The 9,370-nt window shown below is 54.7% G+C and overlaps 48 pseudogenes; all 48 read left to right on the top strand.

Moving 5' to 3' along the window:
* Nucleotides 1–329: 329 nt before the first annotated feature.
* Nucleotides 330–448, top strand: LOC144191486 (5S ribosomal RNA; annotated as a pseudogene).
* A 56-nt stretch (nucleotides 449–504) lies between these two features.
* On the top strand, nucleotides 505–623 carry LOC144190022 (5S ribosomal RNA; annotated as a pseudogene).
* A 56-nt stretch (nucleotides 624–679) lies between these two features.
* Nucleotides 680–798, top strand: LOC144191297 (5S ribosomal RNA; annotated as a pseudogene).
* Nucleotides 799–854: 56 nt separating this feature from the next.
* Nucleotides 855–973, top strand: LOC144186375 (5S ribosomal RNA; annotated as a pseudogene).
* Nucleotides 974–1,029: 56 nt separating this feature from the next.
* Nucleotides 1,030–1,158, top strand: LOC144183251 (5S ribosomal RNA; annotated as a pseudogene).
* A 240-nt stretch (nucleotides 1,159–1,398) lies between these two features.
* Nucleotides 1,399–1,517, top strand: LOC144183846 (5S ribosomal RNA; annotated as a pseudogene).
* A 56-nt stretch (nucleotides 1,518–1,573) lies between these two features.
* On the top strand, nucleotides 1,574–1,692 carry LOC144190061 (5S ribosomal RNA; annotated as a pseudogene).
* Nucleotides 1,693–1,748: 56 nt separating this feature from the next.
* Nucleotides 1,749–1,877, top strand: LOC144185044 (5S ribosomal RNA; annotated as a pseudogene).
* A 56-nt stretch (nucleotides 1,878–1,933) lies between these two features.
* Nucleotides 1,934–2,062, top strand: LOC144182905 (5S ribosomal RNA; annotated as a pseudogene).
* Nucleotides 2,063–2,118: 56 nt separating this feature from the next.
* Nucleotides 2,119–2,237, top strand: LOC144191148 (5S ribosomal RNA; annotated as a pseudogene).
* A 56-nt stretch (nucleotides 2,238–2,293) lies between these two features.
* On the top strand, nucleotides 2,294–2,412 carry LOC144190050 (5S ribosomal RNA; annotated as a pseudogene).
* A 56-nt stretch (nucleotides 2,413–2,468) lies between these two features.
* On the top strand, nucleotides 2,469–2,587 carry LOC144188453 (5S ribosomal RNA; annotated as a pseudogene).
* Nucleotides 2,588–2,643: 56 nt separating this feature from the next.
* On the top strand, nucleotides 2,644–2,772 carry LOC144185434 (5S ribosomal RNA; annotated as a pseudogene).
* A 56-nt stretch (nucleotides 2,773–2,828) lies between these two features.
* Nucleotides 2,829–2,957, top strand: LOC144182303 (5S ribosomal RNA; annotated as a pseudogene).
* Nucleotides 2,958–3,013: 56 nt separating this feature from the next.
* Nucleotides 3,014–3,142, top strand: LOC144187214 (5S ribosomal RNA; annotated as a pseudogene).
* A 56-nt stretch (nucleotides 3,143–3,198) lies between these two features.
* LOC144184154 (5S ribosomal RNA) lies at nucleotides 3,199–3,327 on the top strand (annotated as a pseudogene).
* Nucleotides 3,328–3,383: 56 nt separating this feature from the next.
* On the top strand, nucleotides 3,384–3,502 carry LOC144191027 (5S ribosomal RNA; annotated as a pseudogene).
* A 56-nt stretch (nucleotides 3,503–3,558) lies between these two features.
* On the top strand, nucleotides 3,559–3,677 carry LOC144191658 (5S ribosomal RNA; annotated as a pseudogene).
* Nucleotides 3,678–3,733: 56 nt separating this feature from the next.
* Nucleotides 3,734–3,862, top strand: LOC144186641 (5S ribosomal RNA; annotated as a pseudogene).
* Nucleotides 3,863–3,918: 56 nt separating this feature from the next.
* On the top strand, nucleotides 3,919–4,037 carry LOC144190038 (5S ribosomal RNA; annotated as a pseudogene).
* A 56-nt stretch (nucleotides 4,038–4,093) lies between these two features.
* LOC144188130 (5S ribosomal RNA) lies at nucleotides 4,094–4,212 on the top strand (annotated as a pseudogene).
* Nucleotides 4,213–4,268: 56 nt separating this feature from the next.
* On the top strand, nucleotides 4,269–4,397 carry LOC144184970 (5S ribosomal RNA; annotated as a pseudogene).
* A 241-nt stretch (nucleotides 4,398–4,638) lies between these two features.
* Nucleotides 4,639–4,767, top strand: LOC144182904 (5S ribosomal RNA; annotated as a pseudogene).
* Nucleotides 4,768–4,823: 56 nt separating this feature from the next.
* LOC144189762 (5S ribosomal RNA) lies at nucleotides 4,824–4,942 on the top strand (annotated as a pseudogene).
* Nucleotides 4,943–4,998: 56 nt separating this feature from the next.
* On the top strand, nucleotides 4,999–5,117 carry LOC144186150 (5S ribosomal RNA; annotated as a pseudogene).
* A 56-nt stretch (nucleotides 5,118–5,173) lies between these two features.
* On the top strand, nucleotides 5,174–5,292 carry LOC144182238 (5S ribosomal RNA; annotated as a pseudogene).
* A 56-nt stretch (nucleotides 5,293–5,348) lies between these two features.
* Nucleotides 5,349–5,477, top strand: LOC144186305 (5S ribosomal RNA; annotated as a pseudogene).
* A 56-nt stretch (nucleotides 5,478–5,533) lies between these two features.
* On the top strand, nucleotides 5,534–5,662 carry LOC144185197 (5S ribosomal RNA; annotated as a pseudogene).
* A 56-nt stretch (nucleotides 5,663–5,718) lies between these two features.
* Nucleotides 5,719–5,847, top strand: LOC144185195 (5S ribosomal RNA; annotated as a pseudogene).
* A 56-nt stretch (nucleotides 5,848–5,903) lies between these two features.
* Nucleotides 5,904–6,022, top strand: LOC144189165 (5S ribosomal RNA; annotated as a pseudogene).
* Nucleotides 6,023–6,078: 56 nt separating this feature from the next.
* Nucleotides 6,079–6,207, top strand: LOC144182903 (5S ribosomal RNA; annotated as a pseudogene).
* A 56-nt stretch (nucleotides 6,208–6,263) lies between these two features.
* LOC144190025 (5S ribosomal RNA) lies at nucleotides 6,264–6,382 on the top strand (annotated as a pseudogene).
* A 56-nt stretch (nucleotides 6,383–6,438) lies between these two features.
* On the top strand, nucleotides 6,439–6,557 carry LOC144182450 (5S ribosomal RNA; annotated as a pseudogene).
* Nucleotides 6,558–6,613: 56 nt separating this feature from the next.
* On the top strand, nucleotides 6,614–6,742 carry LOC144185043 (5S ribosomal RNA; annotated as a pseudogene).
* Nucleotides 6,743–6,798: 56 nt separating this feature from the next.
* LOC144182902 (5S ribosomal RNA) lies at nucleotides 6,799–6,927 on the top strand (annotated as a pseudogene).
* Nucleotides 6,928–6,983: 56 nt separating this feature from the next.
* On the top strand, nucleotides 6,984–7,102 carry LOC144191147 (5S ribosomal RNA; annotated as a pseudogene).
* A 56-nt stretch (nucleotides 7,103–7,158) lies between these two features.
* LOC144190013 (5S ribosomal RNA) lies at nucleotides 7,159–7,277 on the top strand (annotated as a pseudogene).
* A 56-nt stretch (nucleotides 7,278–7,333) lies between these two features.
* Nucleotides 7,334–7,452, top strand: LOC144188441 (5S ribosomal RNA; annotated as a pseudogene).
* A 56-nt stretch (nucleotides 7,453–7,508) lies between these two features.
* Nucleotides 7,509–7,637, top strand: LOC144185433 (5S ribosomal RNA; annotated as a pseudogene).
* A 56-nt stretch (nucleotides 7,638–7,693) lies between these two features.
* On the top strand, nucleotides 7,694–7,822 carry LOC144182302 (5S ribosomal RNA; annotated as a pseudogene).
* Nucleotides 7,823–7,878: 56 nt separating this feature from the next.
* On the top strand, nucleotides 7,879–8,007 carry LOC144187213 (5S ribosomal RNA; annotated as a pseudogene).
* A 56-nt stretch (nucleotides 8,008–8,063) lies between these two features.
* LOC144184153 (5S ribosomal RNA) lies at nucleotides 8,064–8,192 on the top strand (annotated as a pseudogene).
* A 56-nt stretch (nucleotides 8,193–8,248) lies between these two features.
* LOC144191026 (5S ribosomal RNA) lies at nucleotides 8,249–8,367 on the top strand (annotated as a pseudogene).
* A 56-nt stretch (nucleotides 8,368–8,423) lies between these two features.
* LOC144191657 (5S ribosomal RNA) lies at nucleotides 8,424–8,542 on the top strand (annotated as a pseudogene).
* A 56-nt stretch (nucleotides 8,543–8,598) lies between these two features.
* LOC144186640 (5S ribosomal RNA) lies at nucleotides 8,599–8,727 on the top strand (annotated as a pseudogene).
* A 56-nt stretch (nucleotides 8,728–8,783) lies between these two features.
* On the top strand, nucleotides 8,784–8,902 carry LOC144190002 (5S ribosomal RNA; annotated as a pseudogene).
* Nucleotides 8,903–8,958: 56 nt separating this feature from the next.
* LOC144188129 (5S ribosomal RNA) lies at nucleotides 8,959–9,077 on the top strand (annotated as a pseudogene).
* A 56-nt stretch (nucleotides 9,078–9,133) lies between these two features.
* On the top strand, nucleotides 9,134–9,262 carry LOC144184968 (5S ribosomal RNA; annotated as a pseudogene).
* Nucleotides 9,263–9,370: the final 108 nt, after the last annotated feature.

Below are 9,370 nucleotides of genomic sequence, written 5' to 3'. Positions count from 1 at the left end.
AAAAGGTCCGATCTCGGAAGCCAAGCATGGTTCGGCCTGTTTAGTACCTGATTGGGAGACCGCTTGGGAATACCAGGTGCTGTGAGCATCATACCCCGCATCTTTTTCGACATTTCATGGGTGTCCATCTGCAAGAGCAGTACCGCTCACAGCCATACCACCCTGAAAAGGCCCGATCTCGCCCGATCTCGTCCGATCTCGGCAGCCAGGCATGGTTCGGCCTGGTTAGAACCTGATTGGGAGACTGCTTGGGAATACCAGGTGCTGTGAGCATCTTGCCCCGCATCTTTTTCGACATTTCATGGGTGTCCATCTGCAAGAGCAGTACCGCTCATGGCCATACCACCCTGAAAAGGCCCGATCTCGTCCGATCTCGGAAGCCAAGCATTGTTCGGCCTGTTTAGTACCTGATTGGGAGACCGCTTGGGAATACCAGGTGCTGTGAGCATCTTGCCCCGCATCTTTTTCGACATTTCATGGATGTCCATCTGCAAGAGCAGTACCGCTCACGGCCATACCACCCTGAAAAGGCCCGATCTCGTCCGATCTCGGAAGCCAAGGATGGTTCGGCCTGTTTAGTACCTGAATGGGAGACCGCTTGGGAATACCAGGTGCTGTGAGCATCATACCCCGCATCTTTTTCGACATTTCATGGGTGTCCATCTGCAAGTGCAGTACCGCTCACGGCCATACCACCCTGAAAAGGCCCGATCTCGCCCGATCTCGGCAGCCAAGCATGGTTCGGCCTGTTTAGTACCTGATTGGGAGACCGCTTGGGAATACCAGGTGCTGTGAGCATCATACCCCGCATCTTTTTCGACATTTCATGGGTGTCCATCTGCAAGTGCAGTACCGCTCACGGCCATACCACCCTGAAAAGGCCCGATCTCGCCCGATCTCGGCAGCCAAGCATGGTTCGGCCTGTTTAGTACCTGATTGGGAGACCGCTTGGGAATACAAGGTCCTGTGAGCATCATACCCCGCATCTTATTCGACATTTCATGGGTGTCCATCTGCAAGAGCATTACCGCTCACGGCCATACCACCCTGATAAGGCCCGATCTCGCCCGATCTCGTCCGATCTCGGAAGCCAAGCATGGTTCGGCCTGTTTAGTACCTGATTGGGAGACCGCTTGGGAATATCAGGTGCTGTGAGCATCTTGCCCCGCATCTTTTTCGACATTTCATGGGTGTCCATCTGCAAGAGCAGTACCCCTCACGGCCATACCACCCTGATAAGGCCCAATCTCGCCCGATCTCGTCCGATCTCGGAAGCCAAGCATAGTTGGCCTGGTTAGTACCTGATTGGGAGACCGCTTGTGAATATCAGGTGCTGTGAGCATCATACCCCGCATCTTTTTCGACATTTCATGGGTGTCCATCTGCAAGAGCAGTACCGCTCACAGCCATACCACCCTGAAAAGGCCCGATCTCGTCCGATCTCGGAAGCCAAGCATTATTCGGCCTGGTTAGTACCTGATTGGGAGACCGCTTGGGAATACCAGGTGCTGTGAGAACCATGCCCCGCATCTTTTTCGACATTTCATGGGTGTCCATCTGCTAGTGCAGTACCGCTCACGGCCATACCACCCTGAAAAGGCCCGATCTCGTCCGATCTCGGAAGCCAAGCATGGTTCGGCCTGGTTAGTACCTGATTGGGAGACCGCTTGGGAATACCAGGTGCTGTGAGCATCATACCCCGCATCTTTTTCGACATTTCATGGGTGTCCATCTGCAAGAGCAGTACCGCTCACGGCCATACCACCCTGAAAAGGCCCGACCTCGCCCGATCTCGTCCGATCTCGGAAGTCGAGCATGGTTCGGCCTGTTTAGTACCTGATTGGGGGACCGCTTGGGAATACCAGGTGCTGTGAGCATCATACCCCGCATCTTTTTCGACATTTCATGGGTGTCCATCTGCTAGTGCAGTACCGCTCACGGCCATACCACCCTGAAAAGGCCCGATCTCGTCCGATCTCGTCCGATCTCGGCAGCCAAGCATGGTTCGGCCTGGTTAGTACCTGATTGGGAGACCGCTTGGGAATACCAGGTGCTGTGAGCATCATACCCCGCATCTTTTTCGACATTTCATGGGTGTCCATCTGCTAGTGCAGTACTGCTCACGGCCATACCACCCTGAAAAGGCCCGATCTCGTCCGATTTCGGAAGCCAAGCATGGATCGGCCTGTTTAGTACCTGATTGGGAGACCGCTTGGGAATACCAGGTGCTGTGAGCATCATACCCCGCATCTTTTTGGACATTTCATGGGTGTCCATCTGCAGGAGCAGTACCGCTCACGGCCATACCACCCTGAAAAGGCCCGATCTCGTCCGATCTCGGAAGCCAAGCATGGTTCGGCCTGGTTAGTACCTGATTGGGAGACCGCTTGGGAATACCAGGTGCTGTGAGCATCATACCCTGCATCTTTTTCGACATTTCATGGGTGTCCATCTGCAAGAGCAGTACCGCTCACGGCCATACCACCCTGAAAAGGCCCGATCTCGTCTGATCTCGGAAGCCAAGCATGGTTCGGCCTGGTTAGTACCTGGTTGGGAGACCGCTTGGGAATACCAGGTGCTGTGAGCATCGTACCCCGCATCTTTTTCGACATTTCATGGGTGTCCATCTGCTAGTGCAGTACCGCTCACGGCCATACCACCCTGAAAAGGCCCGATCTCGTCCGATCTCGTCCGATCTCGGCAGCCAAGCATGATTCGGCCTGGTTAGTACCTGATTGGGAGACCGCTTGGGAATACCAGGTGCTGTGAGCATCATACCCCGCATCTTTTTCGACATTTCATGGGTGTCCATCTGCAAGAGCAGTACCGCTCACGGCCATACAACCCTGATAAGGCCCGATCTCGCCCGATCTCGTCCGATCTCGGCAGCAAAGCATGGTTCGGCCTGGTTAGTACCTGATTGGGAGACCGCTTGGGAATACCAGGTGCTGTGAGCATCATACCCCGCATTTTTTTCGACATTTCATGGGTGTCCATCTGCAAGAGCAGTACCGCTCTGGGCCATACCACCCTGATAAGGCCCGATCTCGCCCGATCTCGTCCGATCTCGGCAGCCAAGCATGGTTCGGCCTGGTTAATACCTGATTGGGAGACCGCTTGGGAATACCAGGTGCTTTGAGCATCATACCCCGCATCTTTTTCGACATTTCATGGGTGTCCATCTGCAAGAGCAGTACCGCTCACGGCCATACCACCCTGAAAAGGCCCAATCTCGCCCGATCTCGTCCGATCTCGGCAGCCAAGCAGGGTTCAGCCTGTTTAGTACCTGATTGGGAGACCGCTTGGGAATACCAGGTGCTGTGAGCATCTTGCCCCGCATCTTTTTCGACATTTCATGGGTGTCCATCTGCTAGTGCAGTACCGCTCACGGCCATACCACCCTGAAAAGGCCCAATCTCCTCCGATCTCGGAAGCCAAGCATGGTTCGGCCTGGTTAGTACCTGATTGGGAGACCGCTTGGGAATACCAGGTGCTGTGAGCATCATACCCCGCATCTTTTTCGACATTTCATGGGTGTCCATCTGCTAGTGCAGTATCGCTCACGGCCATACCACCCTGAAAAGGCCCGATCTCGTCCGATCTCGGAAGCCAAGCATGGATCGGCCTGTTTAGTACCTAATTGGGAGACCGCTTGTGAATACCAGGTGCTGTGAGCATCATACCCCGCATCTTTTTCGACATTTCATGGGTGTCCATCTGCTAGTGCAGTACCGCTCACGGCCATACCACCCTGAAAAGGCCCGATCTCGTCCGATCTCGCCCGATCTCGGCAGCCAAGCATGATTCGGCCTGTTTAGTACCTGATTGGGAGACCGCTTGGGAATACCAGGTGCTGTGAGCATCATACCCCGCATCTTTTTCGACATTTCATGGGTGTCCATCTGCAAGAGCAGTACCGCTCACGGCCATACCACCCTGAAAAGGCCCGATCTCGTCCGATCTCGGAAGCCAAGCATGGTTCGGCCTGGTTAGTACCTGATTGGGAGACCGCTTGGGAATACCAGGTGCTGTGAGCATCTTGCCCCGCATCTTTTTCGACATTTCATGGGTGTCCATCTGCTAGTGCAGTACCGCTCACGGCCATACCACCCTGAAAAGGCCCGATCTCGTCTGATCTCGGAAGCCAAGCATGGTTCGGCCTGTTTAGTACCTGATTGGGAGACCGCTTGGGAATACCAGGTGCTGTGAGCATCATACCCTGCATCTTTTTCGACATTTCATAAGTGTCCATCTGCAAGAGCAGTACCGCTCACTGCCATACCACCCTGAAAAGGCCCGATCTCGTCCGATCTCGTCCGATCTCGGCAGCCAAGCATGGTTCGGCCTGGTTAGTACCTGATTGGGAGACCGCTTGGGAATACCAGGTGCTGTGAGCATCATACCCCGCATCTTTTTCGACATTTCATGGGTGTCCATCTGCAAGAGCAGTACCGCTCACGGTCATACCACCCTGATAAGGCCCGATCTCGCCCGATCTCGTACGATCTCGGCAGCCAAGCATTGTTCGGCCTGGTTAGTACCTGTCTGGGAGACCGCTTGGGAATACCAGGTGCAGTGAGCATCATACCCCGCATCTTTTTCGACATTTCATGGGTGTCCATCTGCTAGTGCAGTACCGCTCACGGCCATACCACCCTGAAAAGGCCCGATCTCGTCCGATCTCGTCCGATCTCGGCAGCCAAGCATGGTTCGGCCTGGTTAGTACCTGATTGGGAGACCGCTTGGGAATACCAGGTGCTGTGAGCATCATACCCCGCATCTTTTTCGACATTTCATGGGTGTCCATCTGCTAGTGCAGTACCGCTCACGGCCATACCACCCTGAAAAGGCCCGATCTCGTCCGATCTCGGAAGCCAAGCATGGTTCGGCCTGTTTAGTACGTGATTGGGAGACCGCTTGGGAATACCAGGTGCTGTGAGCATCAAACCCCGCATCTTTTTCGACATTTCATGGGTGTCCATCTGCTAGTGTAGTACCGCTCACGGCCATACCACCCTGAAAAGGCCCGATCTCGTCCGATCTCGGCAGCCAAGCATGGTTCGGCCTGGTTAGTACCTGATTGGGAGACCGCTTGGGAATACCAGGTGCTGTGAGCATCATACCCCGCATCTTTTTCGACATTTCATGGGTGTCCATCTGCAGGAGCAGTACTGCCCACGGCCATACCACCCTGAAAAGGCCCGATCTCGTCCGATCTCGGAAGCCAAGCATGGTTCGGCCTGTTTAATACCTGATTGGGAGACCGCTTGGGAATACCAGGTGCTGTGAGCATCATACCCCGCATCTTTTTCGACATTTCATGGGTGGCCATCTGCAAGAGCAGTAACGCTCATGGACATACCACCCTGAAAAGGCCCGATCTCGTCCGATCTCGTCCGATCTCGGCAGCCAAGCATGGTTCGGCCTGGTTAGTACCTGATTGGGAGACCGCTTGGGAATACCAGGTGCTGTGAGCATCATACCCCGCATCTTTTTCGACATTTCATGGGTGTCCATCTGCTAGTGCAGTACCGCTCACGGCCATACCACCCTGATAAGGCCCGATCTCGTCCGATCTCGTCCGATCTCGGCAGCCAAGCATGGTTCGGCCTGTTTAGTACCTGATTGGGAGACCGCTTGGGAATACCAGGTGCTGTGAGCATCATACCCCGCATCTTTTTCGACATTTCATGGGTGTCCATCTGCTAGTGCAGTACCGCTCACGGCCATACCACCCTGATAAGGCCCGATCTCGTCCGATCTCGTCCGATCTCGGCAGCCAAGCATGGTTCGGCCTGTTTAGTACCTGATTGGGAGACCGCTTGGGAATACCAGGTGCTGTGAGCATCATACCCCGCATCTTTTTCGACATTTCATGGGTGTCCATCTGCTAGTGCAGTACTGCTCACGGCCATACCACCCTGATAAGGCCCGATCTCGTCTGATCTCGGAAGCCAAGCATGGTTCGGCCTGTTTAGTACCTGATTGGGAGACCGCTTGGGAATACCAGGTGCTGTGAGCATCATACCCCGCATCTTTTTCGACATTTCATGGGTGTCCATCTGCAAGAGCAGTAACGCTCACGGCCATACCACCCTGAAAAGGCCCGATCTCGTCCGATCTCGTCCGATCTCGGCAGCCAAGCATGGTTCGGCCTGGTTAGTACCTGATTGGGAGACCGCTTGGGAATACCAGGTGCTGTGAGCATCATACCCCGCATCTTTTTCGACATTTCATGGGTGTCCATCTGCTAGTGCAGTACCGCTCACGGCCATACCACCCTGAAAAGGCCCGATCTCGTCCGATCTCGGAAGCCAAGCATGGTTCGGCCTGGTTAGTACCTGATTGGGAGACCGCTTGGGAATACCAGGTGCTGTGAGCATCATACCCCGCATCTTTTTCGACATTTCATGGGTGTCCATCTGCAAGAGCAGTACTGCCCACGGCCATACCACCCTGAAAAGGCCCGATCTCGTCCGATCTCGGAAGCCAAGCATGGTTCGGCCTGTTTAGTACCTGATTGGGAGACCGCTTGGGCATACCAGGTGCTGTGAGCATCATACCCCGCATCTTTTTCGACATTTCATGGGTGTCCATCTGCAAGAGCAGTACCGCTCACGGCCATACCACCCTGAAAAGGCCCGACCTCGCCCGATCTCGTCCGATCTCGGAAGTCGAGCATGGTTCGGCCTGTTTAGTACCTGATTGGGGGACCGCTTGGGAATACCAGGTGCTGTGAGCATCATACCCCGCATCTTTTTCGACATTTCATGGGTGTCCATCTGCTAGTGCAGTACCGCTCACGGCCATACCACCCTGAAAAGGCCCGATCTCGTCCGATCTCGTCCGATCTCGGCAGCCAAGCATGGTTCGGCCTGGTTAGTACCTGATTGGGAGACCGCTTGGGAATACCAGGTGCTGTGAGCATCATACCCCGCATCTTTTTCGACATTTCATGGGTGTCCATCTGCTAGTGCAGTACTGCTCACGGCCATACCACCCTGAAAAGGCCCGATCTCGTCCGATTTCGGAAGCCAAGCATGGATCGGCCTGTTTAGTACCTGATTGGGAGACCGCTTGGGAATACCAGGTGCTGTGAGCATCATACCCCGCATCTTTTTGGACATTTCATGGGTGTCCATCTGCAGGAGCAGTACCGCTCACGGCCATACCACCCTGAAAAGGCCCGATCTCGTCCGATCTCGGAAGCCAAGCATGGTTCGGCCTGGTTAGTACCTGATTGGGAGACCGCTTGGGAATACCAGGTGCTGTGAGCATCATACCCTGCATCTTTTTCGACATTTCATGGGTGTCCATCTGCAAGAGCAGTACCGCTCACGGCCATACCACCCTGAAAAGGCCCGATCTCGTCTGATCTCGGAAGCCAAGCATGGTTCGGCCTGGTTAGTACCTGGTTGGGAGACCGCTTGGGAATACCAGGTGCTGTGAGCATCGTACCCCGCATCTTTTTCGACATTTCATGGGTGTCCATCTGCTAGTGCAGTACCGCTCACGGCCATACCACCCTGAAAAGGCCCGATCTCGTCCGATCTCGTCCGATCTCGGCAGCCAAGCATGATTCGGCCTGGTTAGTACCTGATTGGGAGACCGCTTGGGAATACCAGGTGCTGTGAGCATCATACCCCGCATCTTTTTCGACATTTCATGGGTGTCCATCTGCAAGAGCAGTACCGCTCACGGCCATACAACCCTGATAAGGCCCGATCTCGCCCGATCTCGTCCGATCTCGGCAGCAAAGCATGGTTCGGCCTGGTTAGTACCTGATTGGGAGACCGCTTGGGAATACCAGGTGCTGTGAGCATCATACCCCGCATTTTTTTCGACATTTCATGGGTGTCCATCTGCAAGAGCAGTACCGCTCTGGGCCATACCACCCTGATAAGGCCCGATCTCGCCCGATCTCGTCCGATCTCGGCAGCCAAGCATGGTTCGGCCTGGTTAATACCTGATTGGGAGACCGCTTGGGAATACCAGGTGCTTTGAGCACCATACCCCGCATCTTTTTCGACATTTCATGGGTGTCCATCTGCAAGAGCAGTACCGCTCACGGCCATACCACCCTGAAAAGGCCCAATCTCGCCCGATCTCGTCCGATCTCGGCAGCCAAGCAGGGTTCAGCCTGTTTAGTACCTGATTGGGAGACCGCTTGGGAATACCAGGTGCTGTGAGCATCTTGCCCCGCATCTTTTTCGACATTTCATGGGTGTCCATCTGCTAGTGCAGTACCGCTCACGGCCATACCACCCTGAAAAGGCCCAATCTCCTCCGATCTCGGAAGCCAAGCATGGTTCGGCCTGGTTAGTACCTGATTGGGAGACCGCTTGGGAATACCAGGTGCTGTGAGCATCATACCCCGCATCTTTTTCGACATTTCATGGGTGTCCATCTGCTAGTGCAGTATCGCTCACGGCCATACCACCCTGAAAAGGCCCGATCTCGTCCGATCTCGGAAGCCAAGCATGGATCGGCCTGTTTAGTACCTAATTGGGAGACCGCTTGTGAATACCAGGTGCTGTGAGCATCATACCCCGCATCTTTTTCGACATTTCATGGGTGTCCATCTGCTAGTGCAGTACCGCTCACGGCCATACCACCCTGAAAAGGCCCGATCTCGTCCGATCTCGCCCGATCTCGGCAGCCAAGCATGATTCGGCCTGTTTAGTACCTGATTGGGAGACCGCTTGGGAATACCAGGTGCTGTGAGCATCATACCCCGCATCTTTTTCGACATTTCATGGGTGTCCATCTGCAAGAGCAGTACCGCTCACGGCCATACCACCCTGAAAAGGCCCGATCTCGTCCGATCTCGGAAGCCAAGCATGGTTCGGCCTGGTTAGTACCTGATTGGGAGACCGCTTGGGAATACCAGGTGCTGTGAGCATCTTGCCCCGCATCTTTTTCGACATTTCATGGGTGTCCATCTGCTAGTGCAGTACCGCTCACGGCCATACCACCCTGAAAAGGCCCGATCTCGTCTGATCTCGGAAGCCAAGCATGGTTCGGCCTGTTTAGTACCTGATTGGGAGACCGCTTGGGAATACCAGGTGCTGTGAGCATCATACCCTGCATCTTTTTCGACATTTCATAAGTGTCCATCTGCAAGAGCAGTACCGCTCACTGCCATACCACCCTGAAAAGGCCCGATCTCGTCCGATCTCGTCCGATCTCGGCAGCCAAGCATGGTTCGGCCTGGTTAGTACCTGATTGGGAGACCGCTTGGGAATACCAGGTGCTGTGAGCATCATACCCCGCATCTTTTTCGACATTTCATGGGTGTCCATCTGCAAGAGCAGTACCGCTCACGGTCATACCACCCTGATAAGGCCCGATCTCGCCCGATCTCGTACGA

The sequence above is a fragment of the Stigmatopora nigra genome, unplaced genomic scaffold (genome assembly GCF_051989575.1).
Source record: "Stigmatopora nigra isolate UIUO_SnigA unplaced genomic scaffold, RoL_Snig_1.1 HiC_scaffold_24, whole genome shotgun sequence".
NCBI lineage: Eukaryota > Metazoa > Chordata > Actinopteri > Syngnathiformes > Syngnathidae > Stigmatopora > Stigmatopora nigra.
This window is presented reverse-complemented; position numbering and strand designations above follow the sequence as displayed.